This window comes from Vicugna pacos, chromosome 3, assembly GCF_048564905.1.
Source record: "Vicugna pacos chromosome 3, VicPac4, whole genome shotgun sequence".
NCBI lineage: Eukaryota > Metazoa > Chordata > Mammalia > Artiodactyla > Camelidae > Vicugna > Vicugna pacos.
The window spans coordinates 58,934,775-58,954,195 of record NC_132989.1 but is presented as its reverse complement, the minus strand read 5'-3'; the positions used below and the strand labels follow the sequence as shown (position 1 = coordinate 58,954,195).

The 19,421-nt window shown below is 35.8% G+C and overlaps 1 long non-coding RNA gene across 2 annotated transcripts in view; it reads right to left on the bottom strand.

The window, feature by feature from the left end:
• The window catches only part of LOC140695632 (uncharacterized), a 68,397-nt gene that overhangs the window by 45,588 nt on the left and 3,388 nt on the right, over positions 1 to 19,421 (bottom strand). The window contains exon 1 of one of the 2 annotated variants that reach the window (XR_012071329.1): positions 992 to 1,072. The exons of the other annotated variant lie outside the window; for it this stretch is intronic. This is a non-coding gene — a long non-coding RNA (uncharacterized lncRNA). Of the gene's footprint in view, positions 1 to 991; positions 1,073 to 19,421 lie in introns of those variants that run through there. 2 annotated transcript variants of the gene reach the window in all.

Below are 19,421 nucleotides of genomic sequence, written 5' to 3'. Positions count from 1 at the left end.
AAACTTGCAAAACCCTCTGTGTTGGAGTCTCTTCACTTACCTCTCCTTTCTTTTCTGCATGACTTGAAAATAAAATGTACTAGACAGTCAGGGGACAGTTCCCCTGCAGCGGAAGAACACTATCACATTCTAAGAAAACAAATACATCTGCTGGTGCAGTAATGAAGAGCTGGAGGGACCCAAGGTCAGATGCTGGTTTTGTCACTCACTAACTTAAAGATCTCAAATAACTTAATTTCACTGTGTCTCATTTTCTTCATAAAAAAAGCAAAAACAGTAACAAATATTGTTTATTTGAAGAGTGATTTGTTGAAAGATTTGCTCGTTCTAGAAATGTTATTTTTGCAAGATTGATTGTTATATTTTTATGAGAGTGTGACGTACTACATTTATGACAACTTCACTACAAATCTATGAAAGTCTTCAGAAAAATTACAGTTTGGAATCAAGAAAAATAAATATACAGTAGTTTATTGGGCTTTTTCTTATCTCCCAACATGGAGATGGCAAATGTTGTTAAACAGGAGAACAGGAATTTAAATACAGTATGATGCTTTTTATTTGTAGACAGTATCCACTTATTTCAGCACTTAGGTAAGCTTATTTTTTCCTATGGCTTAAAACAACACAGATTTTTTTATCCTGTAGTTATGTAGGTCAGAATTCTGATGCAGGTCTCACTAGGCTATAATTGAGCTATTGGACTGGGCTGTTGTCCCTTTTGGAATGCTCTAGGGGGCGGCATATTTCCTTGCCTTTCCAGGTTCTGTAAACTGCCCATATCCCTTGGCTCTTGGCCCCCTTCCTCTGACTTGAAAGCCAGAAATAGTTCATTTACCTGATCATTCTTCTGTGGTCATATCTCCTTTTGATCCTGACTGGGAAAGGTTCACTGATTTTTAAGGATCTATGTGATAAGATTGAGCTGGCTAATCCAAAATAATCTTTTTATAGCAAAGTTCCTAACTTAATCATGGTTATAAAGTCTCACCTGCCATGTAGGTAATCTTCCCAGGTTCCAGAGATGACGTTTTGGCCATCTGGGGGCGGGGGTGCGGCTAAAGAATTTGAGCAGCCTCTCAAGGCTGGAAAAGGTAAAGCAAAGGGTTATTCCCTACAATCTCCAGAAAGGAAAGCGACAGTAGAAAATGAACATTCCATCCAGCCTACTTAAGTTTATTTTTCACTGCCTGGTGGTGCACTTTCCTGATAGATGTGGCTGTCATCCACTTTGTCCCTAGCGGTGAATCTGCTTGTCCCATTCAGTTAGCCTAGCCTCTAGAGAGTCCCTTGCACAGGTTATTTTGTTTTCCTATCTCTGTCCCTTTTCTCATACTCTGTCCAGCTTTGAAAATGACCTTAATCTTTGTCTCTGCCTTGTCAAATCCAGGATATTTCCCAGAGTTCTGTTAATGACTCATGTCCTTCCTGAAGATTTTCTACCTCCTCCATCCGACCCTGAATGCTTCCAACTGAAAGTTCCAATTATATTAGAATGAGAGACTGACAGCTTAGCTCAAAGTGTTTCATATTAGCAATATCTCCACCCATGCAAACAGTGTTAAAGTCCTTAAGAACAGAGACAATCTGTTATATATCTTTTGTGTCTCACTCAGCCAATGCTACATAGCCAGTGCCAAGTCAGTGCTAAATGAATACTTTGTTTATTGAGAAATAGTCAGCATTTAAAATAGAAAAACCTCTAGGAGCTGATTACATCCTTACAGTTATTAACATTTCACTGTAATTTATGTAATAAACTGAAGTATGTTCTAAATTGAGATCTGATTTGTGGGCTTAATGAGAAGACTATGTAGAGAGAGAGAGAAAACTACAAACAGAACTAGAGGGCGTTGGCCTTGAAGGGGAACACATGGGCTTTCTAGGAAGCCAGACGGAAGCCTGAAAGCATCGACAATCAGGGGACAGGGTGGAAGTGACAGTCGGGCAAAGATAAGGAGGGGGAAAGAGAAGGGCCTGTTCTACCCATTTCATAATTTTGGCTTGACCAGACACATGTTTAGCATATCCCCGCATTCAGGGAGCCTGTGATGTAAGAAATGAGGTAGTTGATATGTTTGAAATGGGTAGGATAAAATGTATATTTCATCATGGAACAGATGGATTTTAGAAATTTTGTAAAGAAAAAGTGGTAGAATTTGGCAGTTTGAATGTTTGGATGTAGAAAGGGAATATTGCATTTTGGAATTTCCCATTTCTTTTTCCATTTGAAATTATAGTGCATTTATAGTCATAGTTCTCTCTCCCTGTCTCTGTTTCTGTCCCTTACATGCACATGTACATATATATGTATATATAAATATAACTGCATTATCTATATAATATCTATATACCTGTCATTACTTTGGGTCAATTACATTGCTAAAGTGTTACAGACAGGTTAATTTTTTAAGTTTGGTACTTATGAAAAGATTAGCTGTGTAAAAATGAAATGAAATATACAACCATAGGCTTATATTTGTATTTTGAAAGACTATATGGGCTCAACATTTATTCATCCACCAAATGTCCAAAAATTCTTCTGATTGTAATTCATTAATATTCTGTGTGCAAGATTGAGTTCCAGGATAGTTAATTAATAAGATAAAGTTTACATTTCATTGTCCCTTCAGTAGTTCTATGAACAGAATTACATTAACATGAATTTAATGAATAATTAGAGAATGGTATTTATATTTTTTTCTTCACAATTTCCTGAGCAAATTAGAATGTGACTTACACCTTCCACTTTCTTACATGTTGGCGATGTTAGTGAATGAAATTTGTTTTAGTTCACTCATATTTCTACAACTAAATAACTAAAACAGTTATATTACTCAGCATTACTAAGAGATTGTTACATGTCCTCCGTGTTTTTAAATCAAAGACTTTTTAAAAGAGCATTTATTTTCTTATGTTTTCTGATTCAATATATTGTGCTACATTCTGACTATACACATATGCATGAATAGCACTTGCCTTAGTGCACCAACCACAGCTTCTGACTTTTAACATGTTAGCTAAGTGTTACAAGTTTGCTATAAAAATGAATGGGAGTTCACGTGGACTCTAGCAGAGAGGTTCATAGCATTTGGAAATGGAACATATGCTCCAGAGTATTTTAGTTTCTGTTGCCTACACTATCTTGATATTTATCAAATAATAACTCAAGAACTTATGTTACATTCAGTTAACTATGTGCATACTTCTCTGCTTGTCACCTATATTTCAAACAGGGAATGAGTTTCATGTCTCTTTGTACCTCAATCACAAAGTACTTTCAGCCGGTGGGTCTCAGCAAACGATTGACTGCTGTGGAATGAGTCCAGTCCACTGAGACCAGGCTCTGAGAGCCTATCTGGACATCCTTACTAAACTAAAGCATTTGGAAGAACCAAGTCCTTCTGGTGCTTCTTGAATATCTCCAAGAAAAGGAGTCATATATCTATGATTGTATAGTTAATTTCATTTTTATGCAGTTACCCTTTTCATAAGCATCAAAGTTAGAAAAATCATACTGTCCGTCATACTTTAGCAATGTAAATGACACAAAGGAAACAGATGGTGTTTCATAAAATTCTCCAAAATAGTGGTTTTTGGCTGTGGCTCTTTTGCCTGTGTTGTGGTTTTCTACCTGACAGTGGGTTTTGCACATTCTGAATCTGTGTCCAGATATGCAGTGGAGCTCACTGCCCACCTTGCCAGGCTCATTCTGGTGGGAAGAACCAGGCTCAGTGCTTTGTTAGTTGGAGAACGCACGCGGCTGCAATAGAACGTTTCTGAGAACACAGATCTTTTTCCAGCTAGTAAGATTCTTTGAAAATCTTTGGGGACATTTCTATCGCTATAGTGATACAACTTCTGTACTTTACCCAAATCAGGCTGGGATATTTCCATTTCTCTTCCCTCTCTTTCAGCCACCCCTGGGGCTCCCTCTGCTCCCCAAGCAATATCCACACTGACCGCAGTATCTCAGTATAAGACACGAGTGGTCTATCCACCTGGGAGCCTAAGCCTCCTCCATTTTCAAACCAGGATCGCAAAAACTGCTATTCCCGCTTGTTCTGCAAAAGGACTGGGTTTCCTAGTTCTTAGATAGTTTTACAGACCATTTCCCTACAAATTAAGCTGTCAGCTATTGTTACTTTTTACAATCCGGAAGAATATGCTAATTGTACTGACACATAATGCAATATGCTTAAGAACATGCCACTCAAAAGTGTAGCTCTCAGGAGAATTCTACCTGCAAGAAACCTCATCTATAAGGAAATATCCCCTTTGAGATAAAGGCAATTCTTTTGTAATAACATTGGGGAAGACTAAAATGTGATTTACTGCCCACCACAACACACTATGGAGTGATTTAGCTGTTGTATAAAAACATATAGATTTAGGTTGAATTTAAATAAGTGGTTGAGAGGGAGAGAGAGCAAGAAAGGGAGAGAGAGAGTGAGGTATGAAAATACCAGATGATTTCCAACTGGAAAAAGTTCTCTAAGAAATGACAGAATAGTTAATGCATAGATTTCAAAGAAAATTACTGTTTCACACTGTTGGGCATTAAACCTTTAATTTCTATAGAAATCTCTAATTTTTCCACATATTAAGTCAAAGAACTAAAAATGTCTTCTGTGGATATTTTTATAATAATATTTTCTGTTATAAAAAGGCATTGCCAGACACTACCATCTGCCGTGTAGACTGACAGTGTACGAATCTGATGTCTTTCTGTGACTTCCTATCTTACATAATTGGAGGTTTCAGCCCAGAATGATGCTTCATTTCTACCTAAGGACAACCAAGTTTAAGTTCGCCTGAAATATTTTAATCATTTCCCTGCTATATACTGATAAGACCAGTACTCTGTGTAGTTAAAAGCCATACATGTGTCTATTGAGAGGGTGTTAAAAATTCTCCTCTGAGCTTCTGGCCCTCATCCAGAACTCCATAATACCTTCTGCAGTGAGATGAGAAACACAATGTATTACAATTGATAAATGTGTCCTTTGTACTTACTTTATTTTGCAAATTTGAAACACCCAGAATGTTTTGGTTACATCAACAAAGGGAAGGATTTTTTTTTTTTTTGTATTCTGTTGTTGTTGTTGTTGTTTGTTTTGGAGGTTTTTCTGAGATGAATAAGATGTCTTTATGAACTATTTATGTACAGATTAGGATATTTAGAATATTTGTTTACCATGCTTTTGAAAGAGTTCAGGGACACCAAAAGTACTCTCTTGACTCAGATGTGTGTTTGTGTGTGTGTGTGTTTATAGCAGTAAATGTAATCATTCCAGTCCCAGCAATGAGACAAGATTACTGAATAATTTCTGTAGTTATTTATTTTAAAAAGTACTATTTTCAATAAGAGAGAAATCCGTGTAGTTAAAACCTGTTAATTGGAGATAATGTCTGTGTAACTGAACATTGTCAAAGGGTAATGACCTCCTGCTGGTAAGCCCTGGAAATGTTGACTGGAAGCCAGCACATTTGTTTTCAAAGCAGGAGACATGGGTCCTTTGACATGAGTCTATTAAAATGGCTTTATTTTTGTTGTATGACATAATAGAAATTTTATCATTCTAGGCCATGTTATAATGTGCTTCCATTTTTCTGCCTCCAAATATCTTTGCAGGGTATGTTTTCACTGCTCTTAACTTTACCAATTAGCACCTTTGCTGCTGCTGAGTGGCTGTTCTCATAATGATACAGAGTTAGTTCAGTTCATTCTGGGGTTTGCCAAAAAGGTTTGAAATGAGTTAGTATTCATTAAGGTATGCCACTCAATATAATAAATGATCAATGCTCTGTAATTCACTGTAGCTGAGAAAATAGGCTGGGTAATTAAAATGAAACAGTGGTAAGCATCCCCTCCTCCTTGTCCTGTTATCCACCTCATTTGACCAATGTCTGAAATTGCATTTGGCTAATGTATAAAATTTTGCTTAAAAATCTTCTTCTGGGTTGCTGAGATTTCTGTCAGTAGGAATGAAAGATCTAAGAACTGTTTCCCTTATGGGATCAGATGCACATGAGGAAGCGTTAACCCTGAAATGAGATCAGGGGAGATCTTAGTGTTCAAGTATCTATAATATGAGGTTTGGAGATACTTAAAACCAGCTCCACCTCCAGCCTCATGCTTTTCAGAGACATCCAAGGTGATGGCCTTGGAGCCACTGCACTATGATTGTGTGGAATGGATTATTGCAGTGATTGTCTTTCTGACTGTAGGGGAAAGTTTTTGTTGTATTTAAAAAATATCTCTATTGCTGTCCTGACCCCCTACTCATTGATTTTTATTCAACTGTTTTAGGATAGAGCCCTGACATCAATATAGATATATATATATTTTAATTTCCGCAGGTGATTCTAATATGCAGGCAATGTTCCCTGACCTGAGTATAACTCAGGGTCATGTGGAGGGCTTGTTGAAATGCAGCCTGTCGCCGCTGTCCCGTGTCCTGTGCACATCAACGAGCTTCCAATCCAGTGAGTCTGGGAAGTGCCTGAGAATGTACATTTCTAACAAGTTCCCAAGTGGTGCTGGTGCTGCACGAGAATGTTTGGTAAGCTATTTCAGTGATGTCACTAGTCATTTCTTTATTCCTGATGACTGGAAAGAAGAAAAGGGAAAGTGAAATACAAGAAGGACAGACTAGGGGCGAAGTAAGGTCGAGTTTTCCCATTAAATGCTGCTTTGTTGTAGTTGTCCCACTAATTTGGATTTCTTTCATGTTTTCTATCCCTTTAGTTTACCTAGAATTTTTTATTCCTAAACACAAACTTTTTAAAACAACAGTTTTGTAACAGATACTTTTTGAACATTTAATTTAAATTGACCAGGTATCAATGTAAACGTTGTATACATATTATCTCATTTAATCTTCACCGTTAAGCAAATGTGTTATCATAATCTTTGGTTACTTTCTTAAAGTCAAGTAGTTAATAGGTGGTAGGGTTGGAATTGGAACTCAAGCAGACTTCCCTAAGAGCTGAAACTCAGTAATTTCTCTAGACTGCTTTTGTGTATTTATGAAATATATTCTCACACCTCTGTGGAGTAAATATATCACCAATATTTACTGGATTATTACTGAATTAATCCTGACGGTAAAATAATGATAAAATAGCTCCTATTTATTGAATGACTACCTTGGGCCACATACTGTGTTAAGCACTATTACCAAATTAGTTTAAGTGATGAGACAACTAATTGGTGAAATGAGGGTTTAAATGTAGACCTTCTGGTGTTTTCTGGAGTGTCTGCCTCAGAAAGGGGCTATTCATGTTCCTGACAACTTTCTAGTTTCTGGTCCAAAATTCTGAGGAAATTTAGCTACATTTCCAACAATATCCCTGTACAACTGGGGTTGCCTAAGCATGTCTGATACGATTTCTGTTCAAATTTTAAAAAAGCCTTTACTAAAATGGTGGTCATTCTGATTTGAGAATACGAGATCACCAAGGCGTGGAGAGTTGGAGAGTTGCAGTGACGTAACTGAGATTGCTCAACTAGTGAACAGCAGAACCATGAACCGAGAACACATTTAACTGTGCTCATGACGTTGAGGCTTGTTCTCTTTCTGCTAACACGATCTACCCCTCATTTCTGGGTTTGCATGTTTTCTTTGATCACCTGTTAGAGGATGTGTGAGAAGATCACTGTGCAGATCATAAATCCTGACACATTGTCTCCACACAGCATATCTGAGAGCTGGCCCAATTAGTCTTATGAGCACATGGAGGAAAGGGTTGCTGCTAGTGTGTTTCAAGAGCTGCGGATAGCCCTCCGAGAGCCATTGCCCCAGCCTTACAAGGCTGTGGCTGGAAATAAATGAGGTAACAGATGCAAAGTCCCTGGCACGTGGGAGGCACGTGGCTCAATAAATGGTAGCTATTACTGGTGTTCTCTTGAGGGCAGCAGGGGCAGGGAGGAGAGTGGGTGGAGAGAGCAGACCACTATACTGATGACTCAGAGGACTCTCTGGTTTCCAAGATATCGTTTAAGTCCTAAAAAACATTTGGCTTGTATGTAAAGGGAGATAAACATGTTCCAAGCCTAGTATCAGTCATTTTTACTGTCTTTTGTTTATGAGATTTGTCAGGCTTTATCAACAGGTTCAATTCAGTTTGACTTTCACATACTGATTATTGAGGCCCAGGCGATGTGCAGGCTTGTGGTTGAATGAGAGCTGTTTCTAGTAATGTAGTGCCAAGAAACATTGTTGTAAACACCTGGAGGGGTGGGGCTATATACAAACACTTAGACAGAGCTCTAAGAGATACTTCTTTTTCTGTCCTTCTGTCTGCCTGCTTATCTATATGTATCCCCTCTCTCTCTCTACCTGCCAGCTCAATTAACTTTTCAATTTCTTTATTGAAAAGCACCTATTTGCCAAGTTGGGGCCACTACTCTTCAAGACACTAGGTGAAGGGGGATGGGTATAGCTCAGTAGTAGAACACGTGCTTAGCATGCATGAGGTCCCAGGTTTGATCCCCAGTCTTTCCAATAAAAAATAATGAAATAAAATAAATTTGTTTTTAGAAAAGGGGAAGGTGTAGCTCAGTGGTAGAGTGCATGCTTAACATACATGAGATCCTGGGTTCAGTCCCTAGTACCTCCATTAAAAAAAAAGTGTACAGAACACCAGGTGATATAGATAAATTCAACATAAATCACTTGCTGTATTACTTACTTTTGCTGCTTGCATCACAATGCTCTGTTTAGTCATATTTTACCATGATAGTGATATTTTCTGAGTTTTAGGGGTTAGACCTAATTATGTTCTCTAACTTAGATGATTCCTTTACTCAGCAGATACACGTGTCCTACTGGAATCAGCAGGTGTATATGAATCCAGCTGGTTAAGAGGCAATACTTAGAAACCATTTGCTATTGACATTTATTGTCTGTCCCTATTTATCTCAATCATGCTGTTTCTTATCCCAGTGTTCAGGCATGTTTTTTCCTAACCGTTTTGATATATAAATCTCCTTACAAAAATGTAGATGTAGAGAACTGATCTTAGGGAAAATCTGAAAATCAGGACAAATGTAAAAAGTGCATCCATGAATCCGACTACTATTAGAATTTTAATGTATTCTACTTAGTTTTAAAGAAAGCATTTAAAAAGATACTTAGAATAATAATATAATAATAATAAATAATTAAAAAGCATAGAGCCACATAATTTTGTTTCAGGAAATACTTAATTTCCATTTCTTCAACAGTCTTTACAGTTAACATTCTAAAAACAGCCAGATATTGTATCCAGTAGATCTATGAAGATATCCTAAAGCATTCCCTTACTGTTAGACAGCGAATTGCTTCTGTTTGTCCTGTGTAATACTGGGCCTTCCTATATTTAACTTTGTCCGTATTTTTTGCTGATTTCCTTAGGCTAGATTCCTTGGACTATGAATAATGGGAATAACTTTGACACGGTGTTTGCCAAATTGCTCTGTAGAAGAATTGTACCAATTTAAGTTGTCATCAGGAATGAATGGGATGGTCAATTCACTGCACTTGTACCAGCATTTTTGGCATTTATTTACTTATCTATTTTTGTTGTTTTGCATGTCAAATAGTATTTGTTTTAACTTATATTTTCTGGCTACTAGAGGGTTTAAATATTTTCAAGTTTACATCTGATACTGTTTTTCTTTTTGATGTTAATTATCTGTTTAAGCTCTTGCCAGTCTATCTGTTATATTCCTAGTGACTTTTCTATCAGGAGTTTGAATATTCCATGTTTTATACACATACAAATATAATCAAGCTTTTAATTCCATGCCATGTTTGCTGAAAAATTTCGCAGTCACTTTTTGTTTTTGTTTTAGTATTAACATTTCAAATGTTATGGTAACATTTGTTACTTTCCTTTGTGTATTCTTTGTAAATTCATAGCACAGAAAATGATTTCTTTGTCTTTTGGTTTGATAAGTATTCAATATTATTTTCATTTTATTTGGCTTGATTTTCAAAATATTAAACTTTTCAGTACTACATCTGGAATTTGTTTCAACATATGGTGTGAGGTGAGCATATTTGACTTTTAAATAATTTACTATGCTATGACCCAGCTGCCTGATTTCTCTCACAAGTTGCCAAATGCCCAGTGAAAGAAGAATGCTCTTATATTTTGTGTTTGTTGAGATGGCATCTGTTACTTGATTAAGTATGCCAGAATTTTTTTACTGAAGAAACTATGCTTTAGTTTAAAGTTGCTTTCCAAAAGTTGAATTAATTCTTTCAGTTCAGAGGGGGGTAACTTACTGTTTTGGTATTCTTTATGGTATCCTATATATTACAAGAGTTCACCTTAGCAAAATAATGTAGATACTTCTGCTTTTTTTTCAAAAGTACTTTATAAATGTAAACGTATCTTTTAAATCTTCGTGGACTTGGATGTCAACTCTGAGTGTGGATTATATCTCAGTAACTGATGGTTTAAGTGATTTTATGCAAACTTTTCAAACATCTGAGCCTCTGTTTTCTCTGCAGAAAATGAGGATAGTAACACCTACCTTATGGGACAATGGTAAAAATTATGTGAGGAAATGCCCTGGAGTTGGCCTAATAAAGAAGAAATGGATTATTTTCTTTTTATATGGCACAAGCTATTGACCATCTGAATTGGTGGAAGAGAGCAAATGTTCCTTATAAAACTCACATGGCCAATATTTGACTTTGAAATGTGTTTCATTTAAATCTTGAATATAGTTATTTCTGATCTTGAGGAAATCATAATAACATAATGAAATTATACCAATAATACCTGATTTTAGGTTCTATTAATTTTTTCTGGTATTCAGCTGTATGCTAAGAAGGTTAACTCATTTTGAAACTTCCCTGGGGCAGAAATGATGGTAAGTGCTTGGACTTCAAAGGGTTTGTCTACTTGGATGAGGACTTATGCTGAGTAAAAGTAAATAGAGAGAGGTAAGGAGTGAGATGCTATTTTTTTTTTTTTTGAAAGATGCAAGGCATCTGAAGTAAGAAGAAAAATGCTAGTGATGCAAGAAAAGTTACAAAGCAACTTAATGCATTATCTTACAACACTGGTCTTCATTGCATGATGAGTCGCTAAGAGATATGTAGATGACTTAGTGGATGTGTTCACTTAGCACATAGACCTTCTTGGGAAGCGTGGTAAGAATAAATCACACCTAGGAGAAAGAAAGGAGAAGTCTGTCTCCTCAAATTACCTATTGGTTAAACTCGATGGAGAGTTTTTACCTTTATATAACTGGGTTACATCATCTGACCCCTTGGTGACCCTCAGGAAGAGAGATTGCTTATTCTAAAGAGTGTTATTTCATACAAGTCCAAAAAGGGAGGAGTGACCTGATATGGATGCATACCTGACCAAAGGAGAGAAAGAAAAAGGTAGTCAAGAGAATCTGAGAAGGCACACAAACTGTTTCCTCAAAATTAAGAGCGAGAGAGAAATCAGGGAGGTTAGGAGTCTTGAAGACTTAACAGTTGTTGGGTGATAAAGATGAGGCTGTGCTGGACAGGCTAGGAATTGCTATATGCAAAACCAAGTGCACATCACAGTGGTTTAAATCACTGAGAACTTTATTTCTTGCTTGTGTTTCTATTCTATATGGATTGAGGGGATCCAGGTTCCTTTCACTCAGTGGCTCTGCCATCCCTAGGATCCCTCCGCTGGAAACTGCACTTGGCTGTCAGGTGAGGGGAGAGAATGAAAGCATGGAGGGCATGGGGCATTTGTCTGCACCTTATTTGTAAAACCTCACATGGCCCCACTTAACTGTAAGGGAGACTAGGAAATGTAATTGACTGGTATGCCCAGAAGGGAAAAAGGGAGTTTTGTGAATACTTAGCCATCATTATCGCATATCCTAACTATGTTATGTCAGGTTTTTACTGTATGTGAATATTCTGTACTAGGTGTTATTTGACCTCTAATTTATTCAGATAATGAAATCATGACCCATTTTGAGTGACTGCTACTCTTTAGCCCTCTGCATCAGGTTTTTCATATTTTATTTATCAATTTATTTATTTATATTTAATTAATTTTTATTGAAGTATAGTTGGTTTACACACGTTGTGCCAATTTCTGGTATGCAGCATAGTGATTCAATTACACATGCATACACACATGTATATATATATTCCTTTTCATATTCCTTCTCATCATAGGCTGTTACAAGGTTCCCTGTGCTATACAGTAGGACCCTGTTGCTTATCTATTCCATATACAGCAGTCAGCACTGGAAATCCTGAACTCCCGGCCCATCCCTCCACAGCACCCTGCAACTCTGGCAACCACATGTTTGTTTTCTATATGAGTCTGTTTCTGTTTTGTGAATAAGTTCATTTGTGTCATTTTTTTCAGATTCCACATATAAGTTATATGGAATTTTTATTTCTCTTTCTGGCTTTACTTAGTATGACAGTCTCTAGTTCCATTCGTGTTCCTGCAAATGCCATTATTTTTTTATGGCTGAGTAGTATTCCATTATTTATATATATATCACAACTTCTTTATCCAGTCATCTGTTGATGGACATTTAGGTTGCTCCTGGAGGAAACTCTAATTTGAAAAGATATCTGCCCCACAGTGTTCATAGCAGCAATATTTATAACAGCAAATTTTATATATTTTAGAAGATATATGTTCCTGCAACATCATCATCAGCTTATATTCTCGGGAAAGAGTAATTAACTGGGGAATCAATTCTACCCTAGACACCAAAGCAAATCTTAGCCTTGGCTAGAATGGTTATATGACAATCTTCTGATGTCATATGCACATTACTGAGTCAGCCTTCCAGACTCACAGATGTTAGGCTTCCCAAAGAAGACTACTGCTTTTCCTTGATTGGACTCATAACCCTTGCAAGCAATATAGCAAACTTCATATAAGCTGTGCCTTAGTCTAAGACTTTTTAATCAATGCACTCTGATTATTTTATCCTTAACTTTTCTCTCAATAAAAAGGCAAGATGCTAGCATTCATCAAGGAAATTATCTTTCTTATCCTTCCATCATTGCCTGTAAAGAACAGCTGGAAAAAAATATTGATTTGATTAATAATATTCTCTTTAATTTGTCTCTTAACAGAATCCTGATACCACAACTGGCGTACAAAGCAATTGCCAAGACTGGAATCAAGTGACCAGTTGAAATAGTCACAACTAGAGGTGTTTTTGCCATAAAAAAGTATGAAAATGGCAAACATATTTACTGCAAGAATACTTTGCAAAGAGTTGACTGAAAAACTGTTTAGTTTCATAATAGCCCTGGAGCATGAGTCAGCAAACAGTAATCAAGTTGTCTTTTTGAATCAGGATGAGGGTGAATTCAAGGTGGGTTCTTTATGACATGAATGAAATGGGAAAGAGGAAGCCCTAGCTTTCACCTCAGAGAGAACCACCGAGATCCTCCTTGATGCTCTGTGGCACTGTAGTGCTTGGCACTGCTTATACCCCTGTTCTCAGAAAGAGACTTCGTGGTATTTGCAAACTGTGCTGATGTGTTTCATATTCAGATCTGTCCTATTGTGGGTGTACATCCAGGAATTCAGTGCAAATGCATTGCTTTCCAGAAATCTTGGGTTTATCCTGCTTATGCCTTCTATCAAATATTTGGGTCTTAATTTCTTCACCTGTAAAATGGGAATATAATTGCATACTTCATAAGGATATTACAAAAATCAAATAACATATATGAAAGTGACCAGTATAGTGTATAGCATAGATATTTTGCCTTAAAAATTAAATTGTCATTTGGGGTTTAAGCTCATTGATTCTGATTGAAACTCTTGCTGACATCGTTTAAATCTCTGTGTTTGTTTTATCTGGCTTTCCCTGAGGGTTGCTTTTAAGGATATTTTGTCTATCCTTGGCATTAATATACAAAGAGGCCACTACAGAAAATACTCTGTATTTTTCCTCTAGATCTGAGCTTACAAATTCACCTTCTTCTGGACACATGCCCATGTCTTTGAAGATGTTTCCTCTAAATGCCTTCCCTCTTAATTGTGACTGTATATTATACCCTGATCCCCATTTGACCCTTGGCTTCATCGTGACTGCTAAATTCTAAAATTTCTAGCGTGGCTTGTTATGAAAATCCTTTAAACCGTTTTCTCAGTCTGGCAAGGGGATTTGAGAACAATTCACTTCAAAAAAGTGAGAGTGCGAGTAATAATGAAGCCAAAATGAACAAGGACGTAGCCCAGTCCTGAGCTAGAGATGAACAAGGTGACTGACTACTCATCTAGTTTGTTGGTGGTTCGTCTGATGTTGTTGGTCTATAAAGATTGTTTTTTTTTTTTTTGATCACTTTGCAGCTAGTGCTTTTTGTGGCTTATCTTTTCTTCTCCTGATTAGGAAAAAAACAAAAAATTGTTCTATGCTATGGTTTCTTGAGGAACTTTAAGAGAAAGTAAAAAATGAATTCTTGTTATTCTTTCCTTACTTGATTCTAATTATTTTCACACTTAGCTGAGGAATATGAGTTAGAGTCATCCCTTTTACCTCTACCTAAATGTAGGATAAGTACTGAAAGAGAACACCATCATGGGAGACTCCAGACCTGGGCTCTGTAATTAGTGCTGTGTGTTTAGCAAAACCTTAAAGCTCTATATTTCTCAGTTTTCTTACTATTTAAACAGGTAAGTAATGGCTTCCTTACATCAAGGGGATATTTTGAGAATCAGATAAAATAATGAATGTCAAAGTCCTTTGCAAAAGCAAAATGTCATGTTTTTGATAAATGTATAATGTCCCTTATGAGCGATGCTTCCCCCTTCTCTTTTATACTAACCCTAACACATTCAATTATACATATCAATATAACTTAATTTCCTGAAACTTAATATAAATAAAAATCTTATGGAAAACACACATAGACATTATTTTTTTTTTCATTGCAGTCATCACCAACACTTGTCGAATTAGCATCTTGGCACAATGTTAACTTATCGACCAGGTACGTCATAATTCCTCATCGATGTGCTTGCTATGGAAATTTACTTAAAGTAATTTGATGAAAAGCTTTGTTAATTCAATTATTGAATTTCATGCCTTATATTTAAAGTCTATAAACAAAAATTACAGAAAAGTACTTAAGTTATTGCATTATTTTAATACTGTGATTGAATAGCATTTGTATTTGAGATTGGTAGGCAGCATATTTAAGTGATTTGCTCATGAAAGTGAAATATTAAAAACAGCTTATGAAAATCTCCCATCTGGCAGTTACAATTGATCAGAAATCTACTCTTCAGCATTATTTTGAAAATAGCATGAGTTTTTAATTAAAACTGTTCATTCGATTTATTAATGCAAGTAAAACCTCCCATCTGATCAGGTTTAACTTGAGAAAGTGGTTTTCTAAAGCCCTTTTTATAGATTGAGTGATACAATTTTCAATAAAGAATAGTTATAAAGGATGTCAGACATTTATTCACTATCAATCTTTTTTGTGTTCTCTTTAATTTCAAAATTGAACTGTGAACATAATTCTGCATGCTTAAAAATATTTGATGAATACATGATCTTAATTCTATTATTTTAAATCTAAGCTAACTATAACAGCCTTTATAAACTGTGCTAACTTAAGGTATACTTTATATTGGTTAATATAAATAAAGCTTCGTGGTTAAGAGGTAAACACATTATTTAGGTTAAAATTTCTCACTTAGAAACAACATACAAAGCATTTTTATTTAGAAATCATCAAATGTGTATTCAGTTGCTATTTTCATTGCACACATCATCTCATTTAATCCTTTCAATAATCCTGTTCCTCGGTGTTCTTATTATCTACATTTTATTGGCAATTACATTGAAGCCCAGGAGTTATATAACTTGTGACCACATTTAATAAGTATTCCGGACCAGGCAATTGGCCATTCAAGTTCCTCAGTGATCTGAACAGGAGCCCAAGGCCCCTGCTTGTCCTGCTGTACTCTGGGAGGTTTATAAGGGCAGCTCTGCTAGCTTCATTCCTGGAACCCCAGCACCTGAGTTAGATGCTATGGTAATTCCCAGATGTAGTTCTTTACCAAAACTGGATTATTACAAATATGAATTGAGAAATTGTAAAATGGAAAATACTTTTTTGGGACATGTCTGTTTCCCTCATGTTTTACACTGGTTAAATATCATGCCAATGTAGTAGATCACGAAACAGGTCATTTCTCCTCGTGCTCCGTTGTACAGTATTATTTCTGATGTGTTAATGATAATTTCTCTCATTTCCAAGTGAAAATTTAAAATATGGAGAAAGTTTATTTGTAATTGAGCCCTCTAGATCCTAAAGTGGGAGTGAGCAGGGAAAGATGTGCACACCTTAGTCCCCTCCTGCCCTGGTGATGTCTTTATTTTCCTGATGCTCCCAACACAGAGGTTTCTGTAACCCATCTAGTAGCTGATTGCAGACACCCATTCATCAGAAACTGAGTGGGCTTAATTCTTGACAGTCTTCTTGAATGTACATGCATGATGAGTGTGATTATTCATGAATTTAGAGTTAAGTTCAAAACCATGAGCTTTACGTATTGCTGTTGTTATTAGACTCTTAGTTTTGTTTCATAAGATTTGGAATAAATGTGCTCAGAGGAACTTTCAAGTTAAGCCTCACCTTATAAATAAATATATAGTCATTAGACCACCAGTATTTGTATCTTCCATTGATACCATACATAAATATGAATAATGCTTTCTCATTCGAATTTTCTCATGTGCTTGTTTAATATACTACTAATAGTCATGCTCCTCAGCGTGGGAGCAAGGAAACTGAAAACTGGTTCTCCTAGCAAATCCTCTTGTGTCTCTTTCTGAACCCAGGGACCTTAAGTGTGCTGTTTTTCAGTCTATTCCTGTAATTTGTATCTCTGCTTGTAACTCTGACTTGCATCTATATAATTTTACCAACAGTGTTACTCAGAATGATCTTTATTTTCAAGAACTTACTGAAGGGCTGTATTGCTACTGCCTTTTTCTTACCTTTTCAACAAATAAGTGCTATGAGCTCTGGAATATGTTGCCTTGCAAATAAATTCCAAAGTGTTTAGTTTTTAGTTATTTATTTACTAATACTCTGAGTTGTAACAAAAATGATTTATCAGAACTTATAAACATGCAAGCAAGATGAAATGAATTTTCAATGTGTAAAACAGCCAAGGGTAAGGGAAAATAAGAATAAAAAGGTAAAATTAAGCGAGGAGTGGGTTAGTATTTGCCCTGGAGTTCTATACACTTGCTAGAGGTGAATCACGAATTTGACTCTAAGCTTTGTAGAAACCAATCAGGAAACAGAAATGTGATCCCTGTCTCTAAGGGTAAAAGGAAATGAGTTGCTTTGAAGAAGCATATTAACTATTCATGAAACCAAGATTGGGTAACAAAATTTTATATATTTGTATATGGTAGGAAAGAAAAATTGAAAACATATATATCACAGGGTGAGGAGTACAATGGGTCTGTTTTGTGTAAAATCCCTAAATATTGGAAGATGGTCTCTGGCCATGGTATGATGCACTAAAAAGTACTTTTATGGAAGATGGTGGTTATTTTATATGATGTTGTCATACCACTCGATGATCCAGCTGATGTAAGGAGAGATATCAGAATATCAGTACAAGTGAAAAGTCATGGACACAGGTAATAAACTGTGGTTGCCAAAGGGGACCGTGGGGGAGGGATAAATTAGGAGCTTGGGATTAACTGATACATATTACTATATATAAAGTAGATAAACAACAAGGACCTACTGTATAGCACAGGAAACTATATTCAATTTCTTGTAATAAACTATAGTGGAAAAGAATCTGAAACCATATGTGTGTATATGTATAACTGAATCTCTTTGCTGTATACCTGAAATTAACATTGTAAATCAATTGCACGTCAGTAAAAAATAAAATAAAATAAAATGCAAGTGAGGAGCAACATCAAATCTATAAGTGGTTCCCAAGCCTCAACTTAAGCCATTTTATAATAAAACATCAGTTCAGCTTGCATCCCCTGGATCCTTCTTGGAAACTGATGACATTTGTTGCTTCTAAGTATAAAGTTCCTTGTTACCTCACCAGCTTTAGCAGAGAGGTCCTACAGCCAGGAGTAAGAAAGGGTCAGGTAAGGGAGGGCCAGAGAACATTTCTTTTATTCTCCATAACCCCAGGGCCTGCTAGCGGGATGCCTGGCACACAATAGGAGCCAGGTATGCTCTGCTTTGTAGAGAAGTTATTTCTGACCCAATCTCTAAAATTAACTCACCATTTTAATATAGGAACATAACTTTGCCTTTGTAAGGAAGGATCATGATACTAACCTCAATGGGATATTTCCAGAGCAAGATAAATTAATACACAGGGACACACTAACCAATAAAAAGTACTTAATAAATATTTGCTGAATCAACAAATAAACTCTAAAACACTATCCAGTGTAAGAGATGAGAAGTTAGTAAATTATCTCAACACTTCCACGATAAATATTTTCATGGCCAGAACGTTGATCCTAATGTTCTGACTGACATACTTTAGTAAATAATGTAAGTTATAAGAATATGTTTTTCCCCCCTCCGTGTAGGTATATTTTATTTTGAATGGAGATAAAAAACAGTTTGGAGAGGTTTTTTGTTTTTTATATTTTTTTTACTATTAGCTTTCAAAAAAAATTGCTAACCATTGACCCAGATTCTAGAATGAATGAGCTGTATATTCTTGATAATCCTCCCCAAATACTGACTTTTCTCTGTATTGATATTTTGACTGGCATTATGTGATAATAAGATTATATGACCTAATTTACTAGATTCTGAACCAAGTTATAAATTAACTGAAAATCAGTTGATTGATGGACAAACCCTTGGTTTCTAAATATACTGAAATTTTCTAGCCTAATCTTTATTAGTAAATAATTTATTCTCCATGTGTCATCCTTCTATAGAATAATACATTTTTCTCTATTCAAATGATACAACTTTCTTTGATATCACTTTGGAAATCCAGTCTCCAATATTTGTATTAGATTCCCTTGTTCTATGTAATGTAATGTTGAATTACAGATTTCCAAACTTGCCACAGCTCAGTTTAAAATAACATTTTCCTAAATAAATAAATAAATAAATAAATAAATAAATAAATAAATAAATAAAATAAAACAAAATAAAGTAAAATAAAATAAAATAACATTTTCCTTCAAGGGCCTGTTTATTGGCAGCCCTTTCTTGAACATTAAGAGGAATAATCACAGATGTTCTGAAAATTACCCTTGGCTAGGAGCACTTCCTTTACACCACTGTTTTGTCTATTTGGACATAAAACTCTTTGAGAATTGAAGAAAGGAAAAAATGATGCCATTTGGAAATAATTTTAGTCTCATATTTCTGTCTTTCAGGAGATGCACTTGTGCATGTTAATAACATCACATT